The 25,896-nt window shown below is 33.3% G+C and overlaps 1 protein-coding gene and 1 long non-coding RNA gene across 3 annotated transcripts in view; one reads left to right on the top strand and one right to left on the bottom strand.

The window, feature by feature from the left end:
* LOC141497325 (uncharacterized) overlaps positions 1 to 23,200 on the top strand; it is a 120,878-nt gene extending 97,678 nt beyond the window's left edge. The window contains exons 3-4 of the long non-coding RNA XR_012471297.1: positions 11,553 to 11,606; positions 18,940 to 23,200. This is a non-coding gene — a long non-coding RNA (uncharacterized LOC141497325). The remainder of the gene's footprint in view (positions 1 to 11,552; positions 11,607 to 18,939) is intronic.
* Positions 1 to 25,896, bottom strand: part of TOX (thymocyte selection associated high mobility group box) — a 322,052-nt gene that overhangs the window by 98,927 nt on the left and 197,229 nt on the right. The gene's annotated exons all lie outside the window — the stretch shown is intronic.

Raw genomic sequence — 25,896 nt, 5'->3', positions numbered from 1 at the left:
AGGAAAGACTTCAGCTATACAAATCCCACTTTTTGCATCTGCATTACAAAACGCCCAAGGCAGTACTTTGTTCTCAACTGGACTCTCCCTCTCTCACTTTAAATGTGTATTCAAATATGCTAATGTCTCTTCACATCTGCTTTGCTTTGATGTCCAGGGAAGTACTTGCATAATGTGTCACTTTATTTTCAAAGCACTTTCAAAAGAACTGAAACAAATAAAATAGACTGACTGGGTAGTTAGTAATACACCAACAGGTCCATCCATAAGACAAGTCCTATGGTAGGTGTAATGTGACTAATAAGAAATTTACTGAGGTTCTTGCATTTATATTTTGGGCAATTCAACTGAGAAAGGATCTTTTTGCTTTATACCTCAGAATTTAATGTGCTCCTTTTTTTTTTTCTTTCTTTCTATAGAACTGGGTATTACAATGAAGAAAGAGAGGCCAAATAAAAGGAGCATATCTGGTTTCATGTCAGCAGGAAAAATGGAAAATTGAGTTCTTTTAAAAGTTCTTTGGTCATTAAAAACAAACCCTTATTCATCTATGCTCAATCTAATGAGCACTAGTAGGTCCCAGTTCAACATTTGGAAAGTACATTTAGTAGTTTCTCTGGACATAACATTATTTTCTGCAAATTTATCAGGGACTTATGAAAAGTTTAATTCTATGTTGTATTTTATTATGGCAATCATCCAACAATCCCATATAATATTAAACACTAGAACTAAATAAAACCAAGATAGGTGCGAAGCAAAGAATCTTCTTCTATTAGGCACATTTTTAATAACCTGGGAAAAATCAGTCTAGAAAAATGAAAACTACCTTCTGTTCCTTTAAAATGTCTGTCACTGTAAGTGACCTTAAGCTCCTTTAAAACAATTAAATACTCAAATATTTGTCTGCAAAATTTTATAGCATGTTCAGATAATGATAAGAATGTAGTCATATGCAGTTTCCATATTTCTGGGTATATGCTTAATGTTGTTACTATTAATATTTCTCTCTCTTTATGCTTTTATGGCCTTTGAGTCACGCAGGGTCAAGGTCTCAAAACTAATCATAAAAACTACTGACTGCTATTCATGCTAAGATAATAACCCTTTCTTTAAAACAACTTCCAATAAATTTCATTATAAGAAGTTATTAAAAGGGTTAAAAACCTATTAAATGTCAAAGAATTTTCCTGACTCAAACTTCTAATAAAGAAATAAAATAGGCTTTCTTTCTGAATTATTTAAATCTTTACTGACTGTGCATTGAACCATGAAATTAGAAAAGTGTTATTAGAAGTGTTCTCTGGTTTTTAGGAAAGTTGGAGCAGAGAATGTATCAAACCATAGTCTTTAACTATACTAGTTTAAGCAATGGGTTTTTAATCCCAAATACATGGTTTCTGCTGATATAAAGGGGTCATAATTAAAATTTTGTCCTGCAACTTGGAGATAAAAAAATTATTATTATAGGAACATACATGTTCATTTAGTATATTAGAGCTGTATATTCTAATTTTCATTTGGACAAATATCTTCAATTTTTGTTTGATCTGGCAAAGTCCACTAATGTGGACATTCTCAGCAAACAATTAGACTTTAATAGTGGCTCATTTTAAAGTGTTAATAGCTAAAAAAATTGAATTATCTGTCTTTAAGTGTCTAATTCCTACAGGGTCAGTGGCAGGTATAGGTTGAAGGCAAACAATGGAGGACATAAAAGATTAATTCAGTATGAGTAGACTGGAACAACTAATTTAATACTGTCTAAGGAATGGAATATACTATTCCCTCTTATAATCTAGTTTACTGATTAGAACTATTGTCTGTTTGAACACTTATTGAAGTAGGCTATGATCAATCACTTAGTTTTCTTTTGACTTACTGCAGGACTATATCCTGAATTCTTGCACTTTTCTAACCCTGTGTCTCCCCTGATGCTTTTTAGTATTATGACTATCAGAACATCTGGAACTTGGAATACTAGGGATCTAGAATGAATGGAATCTAATAAAATGATGCCACTGCCAGATTACCTGAAAGTCCAATAATACCAATGCTGATAACATTGGTAGAATAGAATGATATTGAAATAATGGAAATAGCTTTTTGATATAACTCTTAGGGCTATAATGATTTCTGCCAATGGACAATTAATCAACAATAACTTATTGAGCACACATACTATGTGCTTAATGCTATTAAATAAGTATTTTCAGCATGGGGGTAGGGGAAAAACTCAAGAGAATTCACTCAGATTAAAGTTAGCAATCATTTGTTAAACACCTAGTGTTTGCCAGACATTGACATAAGCAAGTCCTGAGGATACAAAAACAAAAGTAAGAAAAATAAATCAACAACAATAAACAGTTCTTGTCCTCAAGGTCCTCTCAGTCTAATAGGGGATAAAACATGGAAACAAATATATATATATATATTTTGCAATTTGGAATAGTCAAGGGTCATTCTAAGGATTGTGTGAGTTAACCAGACTGCTCTTCATCTTTGTGAAGTACATGTATAATAAAAGGGTCCCATTTGGTTCCCATAGACCCAATCACTGAGGCAGTATTGAATATTATTGATGACTAAGTAAGAACTGTCAATTTTGTTGGTTTAAAAGGTGAAACATCTTTCTCTCATTTTGTATTTCCTTCTTTGAATGTGTGACGTAGCATCAGAAATTCTCTATTGTTCTTACACCAAGAATTTCTCTCCCTTTCCTTTGCAATGTCTCTGGTTGCCTCTTCTTCTTCACTTTCTTTCCCTGAGAATAGTAGAAGTAGTGATTCTAGTATGTATTATACTTTCCTGAATTCCTATACTATGAGATAAAGGTCCTGGATGCTCAATTGAGATTTCATTTGAGAATGTCATAGTCTGAAGGTTGAGTCAAGAATGACTGTCTAGCTAGAAGACATGGACCTTGGGGAAATTGCTGAGGAGACAGGAGAGAGTAAAGTGAAAATGAAATCTGGTCTGCATTGCCAGAAGGTGATGGGCTTCTATGAGTCCTTTGAGTATCTCAAGTGTTTTTGTATCTGTTTATAGACTCTTAGGAGCATGTTATGATATATTGCTGTTTCATGATTTAAGTATCTGTCAATATGCACTTAACGCGTCTTTTGTGTTTTAAGAACTTCATTTGTGAAAGAGGAAATACAGTAAACACCTGTACTAAACTTGTTATCTCTTTGTATAATGAGTAAATTGTCTAGAAAGAAACCTGTTAATTCCTTTGGGAACATTCCAGAAATAAGTAATTGTTAAGCTTTTTAAAAAAGATTTTCCTCTGTACTTCTATTGTAGGGAAGGAGGCATAATGAAGCAGAGAATTTGAGAAAAAGTTTGATATTAGGTAATGGGGGGAGGGCATTAGCAGTTGGAGGTATTTGGAAATGTTTTTTGTAGAAAGTAGAGCATATGCCGAGTCTTGAAGGAAACTTGGAAAGTAATTAGGAGGCAATGATGAGGAGGGATTGTCATCTAGCCACTGAGGATGTCTGGGCAAAGCCACAGAATTGGGAAACAGCATCATATAGGAAGAACACTAAGTCAATTTGAATAAATTGTAAAATGAATGAAGAGAGGGATATAGAAAAATTAGGTTGGTGTTTGGTAGAGAAAAGTTTTAAGTGACAAAGACAGTTTATATTTGCTTTAAGATCTAATTATAAGTCACCAAATTTCATTGAGAAGGTGTTGACATAGTTACATATTCACTTCACAGTCTCTTAAAAATGATAAGGAAGAGCATGGAGATAGGTCTCAGGTACAATCTAAACTAGAACCAGTGACTAAGATGAAGCCATTTGAAACAACTGTGAGTGAGATGAAGTTGAGAGGAATAGCTAAAATGTTGAATGACAAAGTATCCAAAGAGATCTCAAGAGTCTGAATAGAAAAAAGGTAAATTCAAATAGGAATTAATATAATATTTTATATTTTGATTAAAATTACTCCTAAAAGTACATTATGGGGGAGTCAAGGCTAGACTATGATTTCTGTGGAAAAGACTAAGGGATTAAGTGGGTGGCAAGAAAAAATGTCATATTCTTTAAAATGATATGGAAGCCAAGAAAACAACACCAGCCTCTTCATTAAAAGAGGCAGTGTCCAAAATCATTTATGTGATCTTTCCAATGCATTTTTTTTTTCCGCTGAGTAGACCACATCTGGCATTCAGGATGTCATATTTTAGGAAAGATGTTGATAAACTGAAGAGAATCTGAAAAATGACAACCAAGATAATACAGGGCCTCAAAATCCTATCATATGAATATTGCTTCAAGAAATGATGATGCTTAACCCGAAGAAAAGAAAACTGGGTAGGGGATGGGGCACCATGGCTGTGTTCAAATATTTGAAGGGGTATTATTTAGAAGAGAGATTAGATGTGTGAAGGATGTGGCTGCCTTTAGACTGGATTTCTGTGACCTCAAAAGGCAGAACTAAAAGTAACTGAGGGCAGCTACAGAGAAGGAGATTTTGTCTATATGTAAGGAAAAATTCCTAACAATGAGAGTTCATCAATCAAAGACTGGATGATACCTTACAAAGAATGCTACAGAAAGAATTCTTTCAAAGGTACAACTTGGATGGGATTGTGTCTGAGATCTCTTCTATCTCAGAATTATTGGGGTATCAATAAACAGAAAAAAATTAAAATAGAATAATTATTCAAATTTTCCTATAAAGTGTTTATAGAATTAGTTTGGTCTTGAATAAAAATAATAGCACTATGCAATTAGGTCAATATCTATCTATCTATCTATCTATCTATCTATCTATCTATCTATCTATCTATCTATCCATCTATTTACATATACACACACAGACATATCCACAAATAAATGTAGATTGAAAACAAAGTACTTTGATTTGGGGATCTGACAATTTGTTGGGCAAGCATTTCATGCCTTGAGCTATGGGGTATATGTAAAATATTGCTATGATTTTGTTGTTTTGAAATGATGGAATAGAGAACCCCCATCACTGAGATACCCATACCATTTTTATCTTCTAATGTGGATCATTTTTTCTGTATCTTTTAACCACTGGTTTTCTTGTGTTATGAGTGTGTGGTATATTTCTTTGGTGCCCCCCTTCTTTAGGAAAAATATAAGCTTTTTGAGGACTGTATATTTTTAATCTTTATATCCCTAGTATCTAAATACAGTGTATCACATATAGTGGTAACAATAAATTATTTTTGAATTAATATAAATTGATTTAATCTATTAAATTTAGGAAATTAAATTAGATTAAAAATTGAATGAAAATTTCCTAAATTTATTATTCTAGTAAGAAGCAATGATATATATCAAGTGCTTTAAGAATTAATATTATATTATAGAATATTCTAGTTCCTGCATATTCATGTCTAGTTTTCATAACTCTAATTGATGCAATGAGGAACCATGACTCCAGAGGTTGATGGAGCATATTTAGTCCTTCCTGTTGGAAATATGATGGATTACAGGTTCAAAAAGAAAAAAATGAATTTTTGCACATGGTCTATGTTTATAGCTATTTTACTTTCTTATGGTTAAAGTCAGGGAGGAGGTTCTATCTGTTTTTGAGAGGGAAGGGTTTAGGCATGGTAATACTTCAAAAGAAGGTCATTGGAACATTTTAGAAAATGCACAGAAGGGAATAGAAGAAAGTTCAGAGGGAGAGAAAGACTAGAAGGACAACTTAGAAATGAACTATTGAATTTGTTATAAAAATTTAAAAATAAAAATTTCTCCTTTGTTTATATTAAAATATTTCAATGACCATCTTTAAATGTAATAGAATATTAATATATCATAAAGTTTTAAAGGAGATGGTTTTAGAGAAACTTGGGACTCTGACTTGAGGCATATCAAAGAGAAGAGAAGAGAGAAATTTATATCATAATAACAATATTATCAAATGAACAAATTTGAAAAACTTGAAGACTTTTAGGTAATGTAATGATCCCAGAGGATTGATGAGGAAAAATACTTTACTTCCTGCCAGAGAAGCAATGAACTAAATATGTAGAATGAAAAACAAATTTGTGTACAAGGCAACAATAGAATTCTGTTTTTGCTTGACCACGAATATTTGTTAAAAAGATTTTCTTCTTCCCTCTCTTTCCGCACTGGTGAGAGGGTAGGGAGAAAAATGTGAGGGAGAGAAAATAAATACATATTTGAAAAAAATAATTAAAGAAAAATGTAAGCTGTACCTAACAGAGTTACAGTTTTATAAGCAATCTTCCTTTTCTGTTCATTGTAAATAGAGTCATCTGAATAACAAAAAATAAAAAAAATGGATCTGATGTTGAAAAACAATTCAGTTTTTTTCACTGAGTCCTAAAACACCTTTCTTAATACATTACCACTAGCCTGTGTCTTGCTTTAGCCAAGAGAGTGGCTGATTTTAACCTGGGTTTGCAAGTAACCGCCAACAAACATTTTGGTCAACATTTTCATTTTCATTTCAGTATATAGCTACATGGCAGAATCAAAAATGTTTTCAAGGATAATAAAATGTTCTTGTGGCTGGATTTTTCTGGGCCTTTAACAAGTTGTGGACCATCCTAGGAGTGCTTAAGTGAAAGTACTTTGTGCTTAGTACTTAGTTAAGTACTGTATTTACAGAGCCATAAATTCCTGTCCCAAAGGCAGGAGTGGTTTTTGCATGTTCATCTCCACCTGCAAAGAAGTTCCATCTCTTAGCCAATCAGGTAGCAAAACCCTGGAGTTCAAGCCAGAGGAATAAACAGAAAACTGGTCAGACTAGTTTGTTGAAAGGATAGCAGAGTTAGCATGTTTTGCCAAAGCTAAAATGAAATGTTATGTGTGTCTTAGCAACTACTGAAAACTAACTCCACAAGTTGTTCTTTAAGTCTTCTCTACTCCCATATAAAATATTATAGGTTGCTATTATAGATGTAACCTTTTAAAAAGTTCATTTTTATCCAAATCTGCATTTTTATCCTTCCCCCTTGCCAAAATGTTTTTCTATAACATCAGTGAAAGCAATTTTCTGTTTATTGGGCAAACTAAGGGTTTTTCCCATCTGCTTTCACTTCTGAAGTAATAAAGAATTGGGGGCAACTGTTGGAATATTGGTCTTAAAAATAGAGAAGGAAAAAAAGTCTGTGTGTAAACAATCTCCAGGCAAAATTCTAAGCTTCTTAAATATTTAGCCAAGTACATTAATATGTTTGTGTTTAGCATAGTATTGAATTACTATTTCTGTGAACAAATATATTTATTTGACGGTGACAACAAGAATGATCCTTCAATGAAGTTTTATCCCATGGAGAGTATGACTTGAGTTCTCAAAAGTCATAGCATAATGTATATGTTTTGTAAGATCCCACCAAGTTGGAAAAAGATTGAGTATAGTCCAGGCTGCAGGATGCTCATGCCCATAATCTTAAAATCTATGAAGTTGACTAAAGGTGACACAAATCATCAGAACGTTAATCATTTTAAGGGGTTGTACAAATTTAAAGCCATGAAGGCCCTCCCAAGTCTTTTTCATATCAATTCCACAACCATTTAAAAAGTTCTTACTATGTGAGATACATTTTAGAAATAATATTTCATTTTACCCTCACAACAATTTTATTATTCTCATTTTACTGAAGCAACAGAGACTAAGTGACTTGATCAGGATCATACAATTAGTAAGAGTCTGAGGACAGATTTCAAATAAAAATCTTACTGACACCAGTCCCAGAGCTATTCATTGTGTTACCACTGTACTCTGAGAAACAAAGGAAAAAAAATAAAAGTTTCTGCATTTAAAGAGTTTACATTTTTCAAGAATATGTAACATGCACAAAAAAAGACTGATAAGAGGAAAACTGATGAAGTAAATAACTGGGAGGTGTGTGTATAACTTTTTGTTATTCAAAAATTAATGAAAAGGAAGTTGCCATGAACTGGTATAAGCATGCTATTCATACTCGACTTTTAGGGTTCAGCACAATCCAGCTATCATGTTCTTTGCAAAGCTCATCTCTCCCTGCTCTACTGTATCTCAGCCTAATTCATCATTTCCAAATGCATTCTGGGTCCACCTCTTTTATTTTATGATTTTCCCTATCTTGGACATTTGCTCCTCTTCTGTTGAATCCATCCCTGGCTGAATACACTATACTGATTCTTCAATAATTTGAAACACTTGGTAGATGTTTGTTGACAATCTAACTGAAATGATACTTTTAAATGAAGGGTGCATCAAACACCAACTACATACTTTTCTTTGTGTAATCTGATGACCTCTACTATAGTAGAAGTTCCTTGAGGCATGTAGCTAGGTCTGATTTAACTTGCTATTTTTCTAGTGCTTAGCTCACTGAAACTGTATACAGCAATAGCTTAATAAATGTTTAATGAGTAAATCAATCAATGAATGAGCAGATTTTTATTGGGGTCACATTTTTATTCCTCAAGTTTCTATTTTCTAAGCAGAGCCATGAAATGTTTTTAGTCAGGGAAACTTTTTCTTTTTTATTTAAAAATACCATACCATGCCTTTAAAACAACAAACTGTCAGAATGGATCCATTTTTTTGTGAGAACGAGTTTGTTATTAATTCATTAAATGTTTACTGATATTAACAACTATATTTCATCACATTCCCAGCATTGTGAACCCAAATAACTAGAAACCCAATACCACAGTCAAATATTGTGGCTTTTAAAAAATGTTAAACATGTGTGTTACTGCAAGGCAAGATATTTCTTGTAAGTTAAAAAAAACACTTTGCTCTTGGGGGAAAATGTGGTTTAATGATATGGTAATAAGTTCACAGTTCCTCAGTATTATATTTACAATTTTGTGTCTAAAACATATTTAATATCTCTAACATAATTATATGACCACAAGATGCCAACTCCAATAATGTATTTTTGAAATAGGAAAAATCTCAATTACTTTGATGAACTATAAGTAACAGTTAGAAACTCTCAGCATTAAAAGTTTAGTGCCTATTATGAAGGAGCAGCAAAGAATGGTCCAGCAGCTTTAAGATTTTAGACTACCTGATCATTTTTTCTTCATTTAAATTTCTAAATGCCAATGGACTTTTCTATAGAAATTTATTTTTTTTGAGAAAAAACATTCTTGGAAAATGACAGAAGACACAATTTTCTGAAGAAAAGTAATGTTTTCCCCTAGTTAAAGGGAGTGTCTTTTTTCTTCCTTAGAACATTTCTATCTTTAAAAAAATATTTACAGTTGCTGTTACTTTCTGCTTTAACAGGGGTTGGGTTTGATTTGGGAGACATACTTTTGCCTACTGATTTCCAAATATAGCTTTAAAATTATGTTCATTATATAATTCTCTGAAAGGCAAAGGTAATATAGTAGATCAGGAAATTGGCCTTGGAATCAGGAAAACTTGGGTTTGAATTTCATCTCATCTACTAGTGTGTAGCTAGTGTGCGGTCCTGGGTTAAGACACTTAATTTCTCTGTATGTAGTGGACAATTCCCTAGTTACATAGGATTTCTTTTTCCTTTTCTGTTTTTAAATTTATTTAAGGCAATGGGGTTAAGTGACTTGCCCAAGGTCACACAACTAGGCAATTATTAAGTGTCTGAGGCCAGATATGAACTCAGGTCCTCTTGAATACAGGGCCAGTGCTCTAACCACTGTGCAACCCAGATGCTCCCAGGAACTCATTTCAAGAAACAGGTTATTGCCATCTTTTTTTGGAGAAAAATATCTTAGGAAGGAAGTGAAAGAGGATGATATATGATTTGACAAAATTGAAACAGATCATATGTGAAAACTTAATAAAAGGAATTTTATATAAGTTTTATTCTAGTCTTTTAACTCAATTTTACCGTACTTTGGCAGCCTGTAAGACTATGAGATATATTTCCATGTTGAGCAAAATCCAAGTAGTGTCAGATCATATATAGTGGCACGCAGGATATCTACCTTTTCAAACTGTTGTTATTTCTTGTTTCTGCCCATGTGGCTGTTAGTTTGCAAATTATAAGTGAAAAACAAACTGATCTCTGACCAACAGAGTCAGTCAGGATTAAAAATATAATCTGTGGTTTTGTGCTAGGGCAAAGCTAGCAGGTCCCATTCATACAAGGATCAAATCTGTAGTCCCTCTTCTTACAAATATGATTTAATCTCTTTGAAGAAATTCTTTCCTATGCCATGTTACTTAGCCTTGTCTAAAATCTCATCTCTTTCTACTCTACTTTACTAGTTCATTCCCTACCTGTATGATTACTCCATCTCACTCTCTACTGATTGATATTCAACCATGTCAATTCTCTCTGCATTCTCCCATTTGGTGATCTTATCAAATTCCTTGAGTTCAATGATCATTTCTATGGAGATGCCTCCCAGATTTATATATATAACCTTAGTCTCTCTTCTAAACTTCAGTGTTCTATCATAAATTTTTAGATATGTAGAACTGATGTTCTTTTGACATCTGAAACTCATTGTGTCCAAAACAGAATTCATTATGTTTTCCTCCAAAGTCACTCTCCTCAACTTTCTGGTTACTGTTAAAGATGTCATTATCTAGATTCACAACTTCAATCTAACTTTCAGCCCCTCATTCTTTTTTTTAAATAAGCTTATTTTTAATATTATTTTATTCATTTTTTGCTACATGCAATGACAGTTTTCAACAACAATTTTTTGCAAGGCTTTAAGTTTTGCATTTTTCTCTCTCCCTTCCTCTCTTCCCTTTCCCATCTCCCTGACAGAGAGCAATCTAATATAAGCTATATATCTCTACAGCCACACTATACATAGAGTCATATTAATCATGTTGTGAAAGAAGAATCAAATCCAAACAGAAAAAAAAATCCTTAGAGAGAAAAAAAGACATAATATTTAAGACAATTTTTAAAAATTGGAAATAGAAAGCTTTGGTCTACATTTAAACTCCTGAGTTCCTTCTCTGGATATGAATCAATCCCTCATTCTTGATAATATAGAAGTCATTTGAAAATACCATCACAGCATCTACAACGTGTCCCCTTTTCTCTTTTCACATAGCCTAAATCTTAGTTATGCCCATATCACCTATCTCTTACCTGGAGGAAGCTTTTTCATTTGGACTCCCTGTCTCAGGTCACTCCCCACTCCATTCCTTTCTCCAAATAACAAGTGATTTTCCTAAGCTTCTTTAAAAATTCATATTAAGCAAGCAAGAGGCATTTATTGGTTTCCCCAAATGTTAGTGCTTTCCTCTCTGAGACTACCTTCCCTCTGTATTACATGTATCTTTTCTTTATATGTCATTTCTCCCATTAGCAATGTAAATTCTTTGAAAAGAAGGAACATTTTTTATTTTTCTTTGCATTCCCAACAATATTCACAGTGTTGAGCACATGATATGGATTTAATAAATGGTTCCTTGATTCACTGTTCTACAAAGAGTTGTGGGTACTCATTGATTCTCCATCTCTTAAAATTTGTTCACCCCAAAACTATCTGTCTTCCACATCTATCAACCTATTGAAACTTTCCCCCCTAATTAAGAAATCCAGTGTCTTTTTTATAATCTTTATTTTTCTTGACCTCTTACAGAACATGACAATGCCGACCACTTCTTGCATGGAAATCTTTCCTTCCTTGCAATAGGTAGGTAATAAGTGTTTATTAAGTACTTGCCTTATGGAAGGACTGTGCTAAGCACTGAAGATACAAAAAGAAGCAATGGGAAAGATATTAAAAATAAATTATGGTATTAAATGGTATTAATGGTATTAAAAATAATTTATATTCTAAGTGGGGTAAACAGCAGTAAGGGACACCCAGGTAAAGGTGTGGTAGTGAAGCTGTGCTGGGATCTCTTTCCAAATGGGGCAATTAAACAAAACAAAACAAAAAACCTCACCCGTAAAACCTGATTCACATTCTTCTATCATTTCTCAGATTGTTCTTCATATTTGGAGTATATCCTATGCTCCCCATTCTCTATTCTAATTTTTTACTGCACTCTGTCTATGAAAAACCTATCTTCAGGATCCAGTTAAAATTCTACTTATTTCATGACATCTTTCTTGAATCTTGCTCCCCACCCCCACCCCCATCTAGAAATAATTTTTCCTACCTCTGAAACAACATACTGGCCATTTTCTTACTTTGGTTTACACCTAAGTCATTTTGTGTACTTGCCTCATTCCTACAAGACTGAAGGCTCTCTGAAGTCAGAGTCTTACTTAACTTTTTCACCTTCATATTCCCTGGAGCACATATTCCCTGGAACACATGCAATAAATATTTGTTGAATTGCACATTTCATAACTCTCCATTGGTATAGAAAGAGTTAAGAGAATATCTTGAGCTAAAGTTATGACCCTGGCAAATACAGGAGAGTTTGGCTCAGCACATTTGGTTATCCAGAGTCCTTCACATACTATGTCAACACATTTTGCTGTGTGGTCAAATATAAGATAGGGCCAACATCAATATAAGGCATTAAGCATTTCAGAATGTTGACAGAAAAAATTTATGGGTTAGGACAATAGATAGTAAAAAATGATTTCTCAAGGAATGAAGACTGAAGGAGAGAACATGGAAGAGAAATGTATGAAAATGGCAATGTAGATATTTTAAAATAAATCAACAAAAAAACTGGAAACCCTGAAGACACTTCATAAGTTCAACAAATTTCCTGACTTAAACTGTCTGTGATAGACTCTTATTTCTGACATCTTATTTATGGATTTGTACATTCACCAAAGTATGGAGCCAGAGGACATATTGGAGCTAATCTAATCTCTTCACTGTACAGATGATCAAAATGAAGTACAGAAGGATTAAGTGAATTTAATTCTAGAGACAGAGAGCTAGAAACCATGTTTTGGAGGCAATAATAATAGCCAGCATTTACATAATAGTTTTAAGATTTGCAAAGCACCTTTCAGATAATATCTTATTTGATCCTCACAACAAATCTTGGAAGGTAGTTGGTATTATTATCTACAATTTATAGATGAGACAACTGAGGTAGTCACAGGGTTGTGACATGTCTAAGATCACATGTTTAATAAATGTCTAAGACCAGATTTGAACTCAAGTCTCCTTGCCTCTGATTTTAGAACTCTATCTAAACTGCACCACCTGGATGCTTCAAAACAGTATTTTAAAGGGGATATAAAATCTTATGCTGAAAGTGACATATTCCATTAATTAAGACATTTACCTTGACTTCTTTCTTATCAAACAGAAAAGCAATTAAATAGTTTTCCTCATTAAAGGAACATTAAAAGAAAAGTCTGTTTGTATATCATTGATACTGAGGACCTTAAGGTTTTGACTCCTATACTTTTATATCCCCAAAGAGAAAAGTGATTGGGAAATTACACAATTCATATTTAATTAGACATCTGCTAGATGATCCACCATTTGCTCCCTCAAATAAACAAAGACGTTTCATGGAAAAGAAATCTGTTCATAGTATTGCATAGATCATGTCCACAAGACAGACCTGCCCCAGATCTTCCCTTTGTGTGACAGTGAATGAGAGGAGGACCTAAACTTCCCTAATTGGACTTTTGCTAGCTTCCTGTAAAGACTCCTTTGTGCTTTATCTTGAATAAAGCCCTCAAAGACATAGAGAAAAAACTTCCTCCAAATTTTTCCATTGGTCTTTTTCTTTTCTTAGTGCTCCCTCATGAGGAACCTTCCCTACTTGGTTCTCCAGTAGTCAGAAGTTCACTGAAAAGAAGAGTATTTCTTTTCCATCATCTCTATAAGGGCAGATTCTAGGAATTCCCTGAATAACTTGTACTTTTGAAAGGAGTATCCAACTTGAATGCCAGAAAGCTTTTCTCATCATGATGGATGAGGGTCTATTGTTGCCCAAGTGTGACAAGAGTCCTGGGCTATATCATTAATCATTCTAAAAGCCAACAAACTTCAGAGTTTTCATTTACCTGGCTGGTGAATAGACTATTACACATGGCTTCTTGAGCTCGATTCTAGTCCTATTCCATCCAGCCTTGGTGTCCTAGAGTGCTATTAAAACAGTACTTCTCCGCCTCCATTATATATTCCCCCCCCACCCCCCAAATTAGTATCAGCATTCTTTTGGTTCTAAATTTTAAACCATTTGACAAGAAAATATGATTTTATATAAAGTAGCAAAGAATTGATTTCAATACATGATAGAAAAATTTACTCTGTGTCAGGAAAGGGAAGGTGTGAAAGGTATTTATTGTTCATTGAGTATGTGTGTTTAAGAGGACACTGCTCATGAAATCTTTGTATTCAAGGCAATTTTGACATTTGGATTTGTCTTAGCAGAGATATTTTGGAACTAAGGTTAGAGATAAAGAAGAGAGTTATAATTTACACTTCTCTTTTTATGGAGAATAAGGAATTTTTAGTTCAAGGAATTGACAGGTTCTAGAAAATTATTTTTAAAATTTTTTTGGATTCATCTTACTCCAAAACAAAAGGGAAAAAATTAAATGCCATCTAATTTAAGTCTATGTTCCTATGCAATACTTTTCAGAGGAAGAGAAAAATTATCTTAAAAAGTAACAAAAGTATGGTACCATAACATTGAGAAGTTTGAGAATACTAGATAACTTGATGTTTGACTATCTTTGGCAAAGTGATTCCAGGATATTCTTGGGGATCGTGACTAATCATTCTTTCTGAAAGACCATGACTAAATATGGGCCAAGAACAAAAAAAAAGAAGAATCTATTCTTAATTTCAATTGCATTTGTTTTAATCATGTTTCCTATTGACAAGTTTTTCAAAGGAAAACAAGGAAAATTATTCAATTATATGGAGAATTAGTATACTCCACAATACATAACCTTCCTTTCCATTCTTATCTCATACTAAATGTCTTCTTATAGTCTATTTTTCCAGAAAAACTGGACTATGGCAGCTTTAATTCTTGCCAAGACCTTTTCATTGCCTCTGCTTTTGTCATTCCCATGCCTTGATTGAACTTCTTCCTTTGGGTTGTCCCACCTAATCTCTCCCTCCTAGCTTTGCTGGCACCCTCCAAGTCTTAGCTAAAATCTCTGGTCCCAACAAATATTAGTGCCTTCCTATGGAGATTATCTTCAATTTGTCAAATGTATATATTTATAACAAATCATATCATATTGCAACAATTTATCTATTTGTCTATCTAGCTTCTCTTGGGATATAAAGAGATATAAAAGCAATCCTTGTCCTTAAGGAGCTAATCTAAGAAACAGCATATATATATATATATATATATATATATATATATATATATATATATATATATATATAATGTATACACACATGTGTGTATATACAAACACACATACATAATATGTAATATATAGTGTGCATGTTTGTGTACACAATATACATGTATGTTGCTTGTTAGAGTGTGTATAAATATTTATGCTGTTTGTTAAATTATAGATATAGAAGTCTAAATTCCTTTTATGTATGTGTACTTTTGTTGTATATATATATATATATATATACATACACACACACACTTTTGTTTTTTGTTGCTAAAAGTTGTTTTCTTGTTGCTTCCCCTATTAGACTGTGAACTCCTCAGCACCCAGAAAAATGTTTAATAAATACTTGTTGACAGTTTGCCTGTTTTGTATCACTTTTCTGCAATTACCATGTACACTTCTATCACAATTATTTGTATTTACAGTTCTTTCCCCTATTAGATTGAAAGCCTCCTATAAGCAGGACTTGAATCACATTGAACTTTTTATCCCCACCATCCAGCACAATACTTTTGACATAGGTGATCATTTAATCTTTACTAAATTAAATTGAATTCACAATCCCTTTCAGACATTTTTATTGATGCATTGGGTCTCAGCAGATTTAGATAAAATCCCTTTGACTGGTTGTGTTTGTCACTTTTTTCTTCTAAATAAAGGACATAGACAAGCATTTTATGACAGAAACCAGAGACTACTATATCTTTATCTATATGTGTATGAATATATATACACGTTCAATTTCATTTTTAATTTAATAGGGCAGAAATCTAACAGTCCACTGGATAAAGACTATGCTAATTTTTGGCAATAAGCTGAAGAAGAAAAGTGATGGTGAAAAATCAGAATACCTCAGTACAATGAAAAAAATATTTGGTATTTATGTCACTATTCTTAAATGCTAAAAGAAGATGAAGATTAAATAAACAAGGTCCCTACCCTCATGGAGCTTTTAACCTATTTCTACACAACACAAATAATTGTAAACAATCATAATGTTAAAGTAGATCTTGATGAGTGAATAAAACTGCCCCATGAGATCTTTGGGGTGGTGGGAGGAAATGTAATTACTAGGCTGGAAGATGAGGGAAGTTAGGAAATGGTAACTATTCTAAGTTATGAAGGAAAGATAGAATTCTCATAATCAGAAGATGGAGAAATGGCAGTATAGATAGTAGCTATATGACAGGGTTAGTATAGCCAGGTCATTACAAACAAAAAGTGATAATGAAAAAAGGGGAAAGACATTTTATGGAAAAGGCAAAATTCAAGAGCAGCCAGATACTGCTGGGATTTGAACAGGTCATAGAAAGTAGTCCATCTTGGCAGGGCTGTATATAAGAAGAGGCAAAGTACAATGTGAATTAAAACTAGTATCAAAGGATCATGAAGGACTTTTGAGTTTAGACCTGCCCTTTTACAAGGGCAATTTTATAGGTAATTTTACAAATTTCTCTTTTAGAGAAAAATGAATAAAATTCTTTTCTTTTTTCATCTCTAACACTTTCTGTCATCCAATTTCCTATAAGTTGTGCCGGTTCTCAAGGGCTTTCCTAGGCCAAAAGCTTGGGTACACCATCTGGTCTATGCTGGCTGACTTTGGAAGTGTTTTATCTCATAATGGTAAAACAACCAAGAGGCAAGTTTATCTTCTTTGTATGTAGAGATGTGAAAGAGCAACAATTTTTAACTTTTGTGGCTCTGCACTAGAATAACTCAAATAAGAGCTATTGTCACGTATTTGCTACTGTTTTGTGGCTCAACCACAGCACTAGAGCCAGTTCATTTTTTTTTCTGCCTTAATTAACTAAATGTGTCCAGTACTTATGGCTTGAAAACAGTTAGAACTCCCTGAAGCATTTATTTTTCCCACTTTGGGGGGAAGGGAAAGAGGATAAATCTTTATTATTATCTTTTATGGATCTTTATAAATATGGAATTTGATTAATATAAATTACATCTTCCATAATTCTTAGCTTTGCTAGGATTTATACACACACACATATACACACACATATATATGTTAAATCATGTAGAACTAATAAAAAGGTTGGCAAACTTTATTTCAATAATTAGGGTGATCAGAGCAAGCTATGCTCTGTAGAGGGAATAATCTCAACAAGATCTGATAATCTAAATTTTTTTAGCTGTTATTTTTTTATTGTTGTTGTTGTTGATTGACTTTTAGTCTTAAAGAAGACCATGACATCAGGGAGGAGCCATGACATGTAAGTGAACTGGATTTAAGTGAGAGAGGGCTATGCAAAGTCACCAGCCTCATTTTCTCCTCTGAAGTCATTTGGGTCCAATAGTCAGATATGGATCAGGACAACTGGAGATGACTCTCTAATGGGAATTATAGTATAAGAGATTGAGATAAGGGATATAGTTCCTATATCCCTTTTGCTCAGAGTCTGTTTTAGGATTGAGTCAAATGAACCATAATATAAAATAAGGAGATTATTAAAGCTCTCATATCCTCAAAATATTCCTCTCCACTGGAATGCCATATTTAGAACTATATTCATTTGGATTAATACGTCCTCCTCTTAAGATAGATTTGCAATGATGAACAAAATAAGTCATTCATACCTCAATGGGGGTTATTTGAAACAGTTTTTCCCCCTATAACATTAAAAAAATTAAACTTTTTTCAATTAAGAAGTATTTATTTTCTAATTCACTTATTTCTTCTCTCATTGAAAATGAAAAAAAATAAAAATTCTTTTAACAAGTATGTAAAGTCAAACATTATTTTCCTTTAAGAGGAATTTTGATAGGACAGGAATAGGAAAAATGGGTAACTTTTGAGCATGGAGATATTGCTGCTATAAGAGGGTTAACCTAGTTGGGCACTTTGAAAAGGCAGAAAGTAAAATCGAGATTCTCTGGGGTACTATATGAAAGTGGGAGCAAACTGTGGTAGCTGGCAGGATATAGAAGAAATTACCTGAAGCAGACCCTATTCTTGTCTATAAAAAGTTTTTTTATTCTAAGAAGACTTGAATAGCAGGAGAGCTTTTACATCAAACCATAAATGAGACATTCAAAATGTACTTTCTGGCACAACAAAAAGAGAAAATCCTGAACTTCAATTGAAAAAGTCTAGCCAGCTTATTATACATAAAATTAAATGAAAGGTAGTAATAAAACTAAATTAATTTGGCTTTATGTGAAGAAATCTAATGAGATTCAGTTCAGAACCAAGAAATATTCCAGTTATATATGCATATATGTGTGTAAACCTGCAACATTTACATTATGATTTCAGACTTGAATACAATGAATATATCCTAGTATTTGTGAAGTTTGTACATATAGGAAGACAAAATTAGAAATTTTTCTTATACTTTTCCTTTGGATTAATTGTTTTAAAGATGAAATTAGAGAATATACTGGCCACCCCAAAAACTCACAGGAAAAAAATTCTCTATGAAAGTATAAAAGACCTGTAACTAGTCCTGTGCTCTTTAACTTGGTATTAGAGTATGCTTCAATTCTTTGTCTTCCCCATTTCTGTAAAGAATACCGCAATTCTACTAGTGAGACTAATGGAGCCAGAGCCAACTTTGAGTTTTTCCTTTTCCTTTTATCATGCAATCCAATCATTGCTAAATATCATCAATTCTTTGTTAAAATACAGAGATGTCGAAGATGGTTTTTAGGCCATGACCTGAGTGTCTAAGGCAATTATCTTTTCATTCATTTTCTCCTTTTTTTCATAGATACTTGTATGCCAGAAGGAATTTAAGAGATCAGCTATTGTATTCATCTTTACATACAAGGGACCTGAAGACCAAGTAGAAGAAATGACTTGCCTAAGGTTATATAACTGGAAAGAAGAAGTGGGATTAGAAACCAGAAGTTTGGACATGATTTTATGCCCCTTTCCCTTTGTCATGAGTTTGGACCTTCTTAGTGTCTTTTGCCCAGAATTACCCTCTAACCTCTCTTTATATCTTTTACCTTTACCTATGTTTCTTTTTATCCCCCTCACAACCTCTAGATTCATTTTCTAATGTACGATTCTGATTGTAACCATGATCATTGTCTACTCAACTTCATAGTCTGGCATTCATGACCCATGCTTGCTTGATTCTAAGCTTCTGCTTATTCTAGAGCTGACTTTCTCATCTCCTTTGCTTCTGAAATCTCATACATACTTGAAGTCTTACTTATTTCTAAAGAGGAAAGACTTTAAGTCTATCTCCTTTATGAGAGGTTGCTTGATACCTTTATGTGGAAGCAATTTCACACATCTTCAGATCTTCGATAGCATTTTATACAAGTCATGTTATTCTGTTTTTTTTTTATCACTATTGTCATTGTGTCTTATCATTAAAAGTTTATGTGCTCTTAGAGGGCAGTGGTTATCTTTATGTCTCTTGAAAAGTACGGAGAATTCCAGATTCAGTTGATGTCTAACTATGTTTATTGGATGAGTGAATATTAAATGATTATGACAAAAGATAACAAATATTGGTTGTAAGTAGGAACAGAAGGATGTTGTGATTTAGCCTTGCTTCCCCTCAAATTCATTCTCTTCCAAATTGGAATTCCGTGAGCCTGGCTAAAGGTTCTCTCTTTCTCACCATTTAAAGCAGAGCATCAAGAAGCCTTCTTTTTGATTTCCTCTGTACTTTGCCCACTGTTTGCACATACAGTTAGTGGAATCACAACACTCCTATAATCCAATAAAGCTCACACCACCAAAGATATATATAATCAAGGATCTGAGAGAACGTCCTCTAGGTTAGCTTCAGTCTCTTTTTAACTTGTACTTGACAAAACAAACAGTCTCTTTAGGCACAGAGAAAATATACATCTGTCATCCAAAGCAAATATGAAGTAATGCAATGTACTAAAATGTGTAGCCCAATCAAACAATTTTTAATCCCAGTGAAAGCCTGTTTTTCAATAGAAGAGAGATGAATATCACACACACACACACACACACACACACACACACACACACACAGACCTCTGAAGGAAATCTCTCCAATTGATTTTTGTCTGCTCTCAATATTTTGTTCTGATTGCTCAGGGTGATGAGGATGAGAAATGTACTGCTTTAGATTGTCTATTCTCCCCTTCTAAGCAAGGAAGAAGGACTTATACCAATATGAGCTGGATCTGAAGGCTCCCAGAAGCTCTGATGTGCAGATTCTCTTAGAAGGATTCAGATCTGAAAGTACCCCAGGCAACACAATCATCTTTCAGATTGTAGTTTCTTGGCTAACAGAGATTTCTCTCAGAAATAAGAAGAAAACAGGCTAAGGACACAGAGTTAGTTTTCTTGGAGTAGGAGGGTAAATGTTGTATTTCATTAATTTTGCTTGCACTCAAACCAAAGTGCCAGGAATTTGGAATCTCATGATTGGCAAATGTGGCAATCTGGGAAGTCCATGCCATGCTTTCTGGAGGGCATACTTCCAAAGAATACTCTCAGAAAGCCCCAATACTCTTCAAGTATCCAAATGAATACTTCTTTGGGATTTCTATTTTGGTTAATATCTACATAACAACCCTGGAACTCAATGGGCTTTGCTTGATTCATGCTAATAATTTCTGTCCAAATAGTTCTTTTAGATGACTCTTGAAATAGTTCATTCTATTTAAAGTTGGAAAACTCGTCAAGTGAAGCAGATTTCACAATAATAAATTATTAGAAGGCCATGTTCTTGGCTTAAGAGATCTGTTTGTTTTTTCACAAGAGCCTTCTGTCTTAGACTCTTTCTGGAACTGGACAAATTATGGGCTTTACTATTGCCACATGTATTACTAGATAAAAAATGTGAGTGTGTGTGTGTGTGTGTGTGTGTGTGTGTGCATGTGTTTGAGTATATGTGTGTGTGTGTGTCTATGAGTCCTTGTAAAGGCATTTTAAAAATAGCTCTGCTTTGTTGAAAGAGAAATTTACCTGTCTAGATTGTACTTTTTCAGAGTAACAGAAAAAAAATAAAATCTCATTAAAATTACAAAGTCTCATTTAGTTGCAAAATACTACAATAATAATTTATGAAATCTATGCTATTTTGATTTAAAAATGAAGCAGTACACCAGGACCAAAAGAGGGTGAGTTCCTGTGGTAATTATTTTAGCTATTTTTATATAAGGAATCCATCCAGAGTTAAAGTGAAATATCACATGGCACTTTTAATCTACAAAACAAGATTGAATTCTCCAAAACCTATATTCTACCCAGAACCCCTATATTTATAATTGTTTTTAAAAAGATTAATAAATCAAAAAATTCTAAATGAGGTTATTAAATTATGTGAAAATTTCACAATTCCTATTTAAATACAGAAGGAAGTAATGTGAATTAGCCAATTTTGTGGATTGGAGAATATGAACAAATATATTTTCCAAACCAAGGATACTGTATCAAACAAATAAACTTTATTAAACATGAAGACTGTACTTGAATAGTACACAGCCAAATAATCCAATAGTTTAAGAAGGATTTTGCTGGATTCAAAGGGTCTTTTGGGAAATACCATACCTACCCCTTACCCTGCAGAGTAACAAGGGACTGACTTACACTAAGAAAACATATTTCTTACTTAAAATTTTGTGCTAATACTTAAACAAATCACAAACTAATTAGACTTTTACTAAATGTGCTAAAATTACATGCAAATCTCCTAGGAAATCTTTTTTTTTTTTTGGTATGGCAAGTCATGCATAGTCAATCTTCCCAACCATTTTTGCAAATGGGCTTTAGTTGGCAATGAATTCTTACCAACTAAGCTGCATCAGTATTTTTACCTTTCTAATAGAACTATATTGTGAGGAATAATATTATAGTCTATAATTTCATGGTGATTTTATAAATATGGGAGCTTCTTCTACTCAAGCAAATTGCATTCACATATTTACTAGATGATCTTCATGAGATACAGCAGGCCAAACCATTAAACATAAGCTCCTTGAGAACAAAGACTGATTTCTTTTTATTTTTGCATAGTAAGCTTGTTGAATTGAAATAAATGGAAACAATTAATGGCCAGTTCTCTGGGTGTGTGTCTGTCCCAACTTTGCTAGGTTCATCCAGGAATGGTGGAAATGTATTTTGTCAGTGGGCTGGTACTCAGAGACTTTGCAGGCTGCTAAAACCCTTCACTAACACGACCTTTGAGAACTCAGGATATCTTCACATGAAGAAACATCAGAATGGGCCTTTAAGTGAATGACTTTATTATATTATGACTTTTATTGGTCTTGCCACAGTTTCTTGTCTTTGTTATATTTTAAAATGATTGGATAGTTTTTAAACATTCAAAAGGAAAGAATTGACTTCTTCAAAAAACACCTCAAATAAAACAATACAGCCCTTCTACCCTGCCCCCCTCCAAAATTATCTGCCAGAACTTCACAGTTTAGTCTCTTCCATTGAAAGGGACTTATTGGGGAAAGAGTATCAAACTTAGACTAACTTAGAGGGTCTTGAGTTCCTAACCTGTATAAGCTGTAGCAAATCACTTAACCTCTTTGATTTGGTTTTCTCATCCAGAAAATAGGAGGGCTGGCTTCTGTCTCTAACACTAAACTTTTGACCTACTCTAAGTTCTCTGCCATTATGAGCTAAGATAAAAGTAGAAGATTGACCTGTGGGTTTTAGTATGGATGAGGAAGAGAAAGAGAGGTAAGAAGGAGGAGTCAGAAATATGATGTTTCTCCTAAATAAACATTATAACCACAGGACAGACCTTGTGCAAAGCAGTGCCAGAATTGAGGAAGTGATCTCTATCAGAAAGAGCCTCTGTAGGCCTTGGAATCAGGATGATATGGGCAAATCTTATATGTACCAACTGAGACTCTGGGCAAGTCACCTAATTTCTATCTCCTTACGTGTAAAATGGTTTTGGGGAATCCTACTACTTATCACACAGGATTGGTGTGAGATATAAATGGGATGATGAATCTAAGATATATCATAAATCTTAGTGTACTTTGTATATTATCTTCTGTAACAATAATAACAAAAACCAATACTACTAATAATGATGATGATGTTAGGAAATATTTATATAGTGCTTAGGTTTTCAAAGCAGTTTAATAATAATCATCATTATCTTTAACAATGAAAAATTGTTATTGAGACAATACTGACAAAGGAATCAGAATCTGCTGATAAAGAAATGACTTAAAATTCCCTGGTGTTAAAAATAACTTGGGAAGTTGAGATACTAGAATGAAATATGAGATAAAGGAAGTATAGGATTTTCTTTTGGTGAGGTCATTATCAAAACAAGGACAGTCAATTGGGGAGCAGAGATGAGTGGCAGATGCTGAATTTTCCTTAAGCATATCCAGGATAGGTATTCCAAAAGTTGAATTGTTCTTTCTAAAACTATAAATAAACAGATGAAGTTTGAAAGTTTACAATTAAAAATGTATAGACTCAAAAGTATGAATGGAAACAGGACTATGATTTCTGATACTTAACAAAAATTAAATCAGAGTAAGGTTTAGGCAAATAGTAACTGGCAGTACTATGATAATGAAAAAAAGAGTATTCATTTCTGCCATGCCTTATCTTTCTTTAAATTTTACTCAAGTAGAATATATTTAATGAATTATGATATGCTAATCTATTAGAATTTTAATTTTAAAGGAAAATAAAGGAAATAAAATAAAAGAAAATAAAGATTTGCTTTTATCATCCAATTTTAGTTATCCATAGCCAAAACCATATTATCAAGTAAATAAATAAGCTTGGCACTTACTAGAAAGTGTAGGTACTTTCTAGAAACTTAAGGCAAACGTTTTAAAGTTAACCCACTTCAAGTGAACATGCCTAGGTGATTAATTAATATATTCAACAAATATTTTATGCTTACCATATCAAAGGCATTTTCATAAATTATTTTGGAGATTCTATGAAGTCTAAGTATGTTTTTCAGAGTTTACATTCTATGAGTGGAAATTCTTGTACATAAAGAAATTTAGTGTAAAATAATAAAAAAGGCATATAATAGTAATAATGCCTTACAATTGTACAATTTTGAAAAGTTTTCAAAGTGGCTTCAGAAACATTAGGTCATTTAATTATGACAATCACCTTATCAGGTATGATTAGCATTTTGTAGTTAAAAATACCTAGGATCTAAGAGGTTTAGCAATTGATCTAAATTCACATGGCTAATAAATAATAAGGTTAGAACCTGAACAGAATAGAAAGATAAGTATGATTTTGATTTCCTGAAATTCCCACTTTGAAACTATGATGAGCTAATGAACATCTTATTTAAGAATCTTCTTTGGCTATTCAAATGTGGCCAGACTCTCTGGCTCTGGAATAGCAATTCAGTCTAACTTGAAAATACTGTGGCTACTTCTGAAGCTCAGTAAGAACCAGAGGACCTTTGAGATACTTTTCAAGATATAATGATAATCTTGATGATACATAGAGATGGTCCCATTGACTTCAAATGAAGACCTAAACAGGACCTAGCATGCTCACCATCATTGAATCTTTGTTAAGAATGATAAAGATTTTCAGACATCTATATTTCTCTTTATCTTATTCATTTTATTAATATTCGGCTTGAGTGTAGGGAATCTCTCTACCATGTACTAGGATTAGTATACATGTACACACACACACACACAAACACACACACACACACACACACATATATGTATACAGAGAAAGCAATGAATGTACCCCTGAAATAAAAGGAACCAACTGTATCCAATAATACATTCAATACTTGATAGTAAACAAAGTTTAAAAGTGGAAAAGGAATTAGATTGGGAGTGAGAGGACTCTAGAACCTTTTCTACTTTTCTACTTAATAACCAAATTATCCAGGGAAAGACATTTCATTTTTCTGGTACCCCATTTCTTCTTTAAAATGAAGGGGTTCCATAGCATCAAGGGTCAGTAAGCAATAATCTGAGACCTGCCTCCTGTTTTTGTAGGCCTAAAGCTAAAAGTGTTTCAAGTTTTTATTTATGCTATGGGTCATACAAAACTATATGGTGGGTCTTGGGCCCATGGGTCTTAGTTTGCTGATATCTGGACTAGATAGTCTCCAAGGTAAATTTAAAACAAAAAATAATTTATTTTTATATGTCCCTAGTGAAGTATAAATGCAAAATAAAATGATAAAAATATTCAGAATTAAAGTGCATATTCTCAAGTACTTGAATGGTGTCATATAAATAATAGTATAGAATTCTAGACTCCACTTGGGTATCTAGAAAGTTCACTGTACTTGTGGACTTCTCATATCATAACTACCTTTTGCCTTTGGAGCTTCTCCCTCCAATTGATTGGTCCCTCCCAGAACTTCCATTTTAAACACCTATGCTAGCAGGGGCTTCATTTCTTTCCAGGAGGCTCCTGACTCTCTGTACTTTCCTATTATATCCCTGAGCAAGGTACCTTCAACCGCTCCCATTCTCCACCATTCAGTTCATTTTTATATTGTTGTCTTCCACTGGTAGAATAAAAGCTCTTTTATTACTGTCTATATTTGTAAGCATCATCTGGACTATAGTAAGCAGCATTTAATAAAGGGTTGTATTCTAGGATGACAGATTTCAGTGTTATTTTGTCCAACCCTCTAAGATTCACATGACTGCTCCTTAATAAGGACCATTAGATGTTGATAAAATTTCTTGATAAAAGAAATTGTAGAGGACTTGAATGTTGGGAAGTGAACAGAGTA

This window comes from Macrotis lagotis, chromosome X (genome assembly GCF_037893015.1).
Source record: "Macrotis lagotis isolate mMagLag1 chromosome X, bilby.v1.9.chrom.fasta, whole genome shotgun sequence".
Classification (NCBI taxonomy): Eukaryota; Metazoa; Chordata; class Mammalia; order Peramelemorphia; family Peramelidae; genus Macrotis; species Macrotis lagotis.
Note: the sequence above shows the minus strand (reverse complement) of the source record. Positions and strands in the feature narration are given on the sequence as shown.